Genomic DNA, 4,343 nt, shown 5'->3' with positions numbered 1-4,343 from the left:
CTTGAGCATATTTATACGCTTTATAGTACTTGTTCTGAAGGCCTTATTTATGAATTCCATAATTTTGTCATTGCTGCTGCTTCTCTTGATTACTTTTTATTCTGGTTATGGTCATATTTCTCTGCTTCTCTGAAGGCCTGGTATGTTTTAATTGGAATTTTGAATTTTGCTTTATTTACTTCTGGATTTTGCTGTATTCCTTTGAGGATTTTTTTTTTCTGGCATCCAGTTAAGGTACTTGTGAATCATTTTGGTTCTTTTGAGGCTTGATTTTAAGCTTTGTTAGGTTGAGTTCAGAACAGCCTGTATTTTGGGAATTAATTTAGTTTATCACTGAAGCATAACTCCTCTGAGGACCCTTACCAATATATTATGAGATCTCTCCATTTTGGTTGGTGGGAACATAAACTCCTTCCAGCATTTCTATGATCTCCAGGAATTATTCTGGCTACTCCTTCCCCAGCTTTGAGGAGTTTTCTCTCATTTATATTCAGGTACATACTCAGCAAAAGATTCAAGAGGACTCCTCTGCTGATCTTTGGAGCTTTCCCTCTATGAAGCACCCTCCTTTTCAGTACTTTGCCTTCTAGATTCTAGATATGTTGGTATCCACAACCTTTGATCTAATTCTCTTTAACTCAGTAGGAGGGTTAGGTTCTGGCGATCACCTTCTCCATAGTATGGCCTGAAACTGGCTCTAAAAAGAAAGGTAGGAAATCCTAAAGCTCATCTAATTTTTCCCCCTTCTCTCAGTGATTACAGTTGTATGTTGCCTACTGCCCAATGCCTGAAAACCATTGTTTCATCTATTTTATCAAGTTCATTGTTATTTATAGCCAAAGGGTAATTCCTGTCGCTGTTAATTCTTCGTGGCCAAAGGAGAAATCCCTGCCTCTTGTAAACTTTCTCTGATAAGCTTTTGCCCCACAATTCTGCAGAAACTCTTTGCATCAAGGCACCAAGAAACTTTTTGTACCAACGATCCTCAGATTGCAAAATCTAATACTATCTGTATTTAAGATTCACAAAAGACTTTAACCCGCCCACAGAACTCATACTACTACTATAGATTATATAAGTAGGACAATATGTTAGAGTACTAAATAAAATTGTATAGCATTTCAGATCTAAATAAAATTAGTCATGGAGTCTCAAGACTTTATTAGCAAGGGGCTCACCTAGGTGAAATGCAACTTATTTTACAATGTACCTGGCACTTTGTTTTATTCAGGTATGGTGAGAACAGCAGGTCAGGAGACAATTGCCATTGAAAAGGCAGTTCGTTAACGAGTCACCGTTTCCAAGAGGGTTAAGGCACATCACATCACCAGGGTCAGTCAGAAGGCAGAAGGAGCAAAGGGAAAGAATGAACAAAAGACTGTTAAGGTTTTTGTGGGAAGGAATGGGCTAGGCAAGGTAAGCAGATGATCGGGCACAGGGTTGGAAAGTTGGAAGAATTTCAGTGGGCTCTGGGCTACAGAGGTGGTCCCTAGTTTTCCACCTGGTACTTGGTTCGGTGGTGACTAGTACAAAAGAATATTGCTTCCTGGAGCATAAAAGTCCGATAGAGAAGGTGATTTGGAAGATGGGCTCTGGGTTGGTTAGTTTGTATATGGAAGGATGTTTGCAGGCAAGTTGTTTGCAGTCTCTAGGAGTTAGCCAACCCCAGGGGAGCAGTCCCTCCCTGTCCACAAGGTTCTAAGATGTCAAAGCAGCATAAAATACATATAATAAAAGGCATGTTAATACACAACAATAACAAACTGCCCTACCTTACAGAGATTTACCTTCATGAGGGAATGATAAAGGGGAACTATAATCTTGGAAGCTTTGGTCCAGTCTTGGGTCTAGAAGCCTGGGCTCAGGACATTGTACTGTATGGACCACCATCTTTTGTCAGGGAGTTACTGTAGTCTCTTCCTTGCTTCTGGCTTTACCTTCCTTCTCCACACTATATTCATACTGATATTTATGTCATACATGTCTGATCATGTTGTTCAACTGCTTAACACCCTGTGGTGGCTAGCCACTTCTTGTAGGATCAAGCTCAAACTTCCTAACATGGGATATAGCTGTTCTTTACTTTCATTTCTTGCTGTGAGCCACTTTCTCTTCCAAATTCCCTACACACATCAAATCCACACATACAGTATAAGCAGTTATATTGAATTTCCTCCTGTTCTTTATTTTTCTTTGGTGCAGAAATATTTTCTTTTTTATTTAATCTTTATTGTATTTTTTTTCCATTACCATTTAGTCCCTTGTATGCCCCTCCCCCCATCAATCACCTCACTGTGACCATGGCCATGAGTCCTTTTTGCTCAGTCCCTCCGTCTCCTCACCTCCCTCCCTCCCCCACAGCTATCTGTTCTCCATTTATGAGTCTGTCTCTATTTTGCTTGTTAGTTCAGTTTGTTCATTAGATTCCACACATGAGTGAAATCATATGGCATTTGTCTTTCTCTGACTGGCTTATTTCACTTAGTATAATGTTCTCCATGTCCATCCATACTGTTGCAAATGATAAAATTTTCTTCTTTTTTATGGCCAAGTAGTATTCCACTGTGTAAATGTCCCATAGTTGTTTTATCCACTCATCTACTGATGGATACTTGGGCTGCTTCTACATCTTGGCAATTGTAAATAATGCTGCAATGAACATAGGGATGATTTGTGTTCCTTCTTATATATTCCCAGAGATGGAATCACTGGGTCCAAAGGCAGATCCATTTTTAATTTATTGAGGTATTTCCATACTGCTTTCCACAGTGGCTGCATCAGTCTGCATTCCCACCAACAGCAGTATAAAAGGATTCCCCTTTCTTCACATCCTTGCCAGTACTTGTTGTTTGTTGATTTATTGATGATAACCATTCTGACAGTATCTCATTTGCATTGGTGGTTTTAATTTGCATTTCTCTGATGATTAGTGATGTGGAGCAATTTATCATATGACTATTGGCCATGTGTATATCCTCTTTGGAAAAGTGTCTATTTAGGTCCTTTGCCCATTTTTTAATTGGGCTGTTTGTTTTTTTTAATGTTGAGTTTTATAAGTACTTTAAAAATTTTGGATATTAGCCTCTTATCAGATGTATTAGCAAATATGTTTTAGCAATCTGTGGGTTGTCTTTTTATTTTGTTGATGATTTCTTTGGTGTGCAAAAACTTTTTAGTTTGATGTAGTTCCATTTGTTTATTTATTTATTTTTTTGTTTCCTTTGCCTAGGGAGAGATATCTGACAAAATATTGCTACAAGGTATGTTCAAGATTTTGCTGCCTGTTTTCTTCTAGGATTTTTATTGTTTGGGGTCTGACATTTAAGTCTTTGATCCATTTTGAATTTATTCTTTTGATGTGGTATACAAAGGTGGTCTAGTTTCATTTTTCTGCACATATCTGTCCAATTTCCCCAACACTATTTATCGAATAAACTACCTTTAGCCCACTGTATGTGCTTGCTTCCTCTATGGAATATAAATTGGCTATAAAGGTGTGGGCTTATTTCTGGGCTCTCTATTCTGTTTCATTGACCTGTGTGTCTGATTTTATGCCAGTACCATGTTGTTTTGATTACTATGGCCTTGTAGGATAGTTTGATATTAGGTAGTGACTTCTCTCCAAACTTCTTCTTTCTCAAGAATGCTGTTGCTATGAGTGGCCTTTTGTGATTCCATATAAATTTTTGAAATATTTGTCCTAGTTCTATGAAATACGTCATTGGAATCTTGATAGGAACTGCATTGAATCTATAGATTGTTTTAGGTAGTATGGACATTTAAATGATATTAATACTTCCTATTCATGAACAGGGTATGTGCTTCCACTTATATGTATCCTCTTCAATTTCTTTCTCCAGTGTCTTATAATTTTCCATGTACAGGTCTCTTACATTCTTGGTTAGGTATATTTCTAGGTGTTTTATTCTTTTTGAAGCAATTGTGAATGGGATTGTTTTCTTAGTTGCCTTTTCTGTTAGTTCATTACAGGTATATAAAATGAAACTGATTTCTGAGTATTAATTTTGTATCTTGCTACTTCGCTGAATTCATTTATCATTCATAGTAGTTTCTTAGTAGAATCTTTGGAGTTCTGGATGTACAGCATCATGTCATTTGCAAATAAAGACTGTTTTACTTCTTCCTTTCCAACTTGGATGCCTTTCACTCCTTCTTGTCTGATTGCTGTGGCCGGGGCTTCCAGGACTACGTGAATAAGAGAGGTGGAAGCAGACATCCCCCAGTTCTTTAAAGACATCAGATCTTATTTCTAGTTCTTCACACTTATTCCCTCTTGTTCTATCTTCGAAGGGCCCTGCAGACCTTGATTCAAAAGTATCCTC

This window comes from Pteronotus mesoamericanus, unplaced genomic scaffold, assembly GCF_021234165.1.
Source record: "Pteronotus mesoamericanus isolate MK-2021 breed Mesoamerican mustached bat unplaced genomic scaffold, CSHL_Meso_final contig_100, whole genome shotgun sequence".
Lineage (NCBI taxonomy): Eukaryota > Metazoa > Chordata > Mammalia > Chiroptera > Mormoopidae > Pteronotus > Pteronotus mesoamericanus.
The sequence above is the reverse complement of the archived record's forward strand: the minus strand, read 5'-3'. Positions refer to the sequence as shown.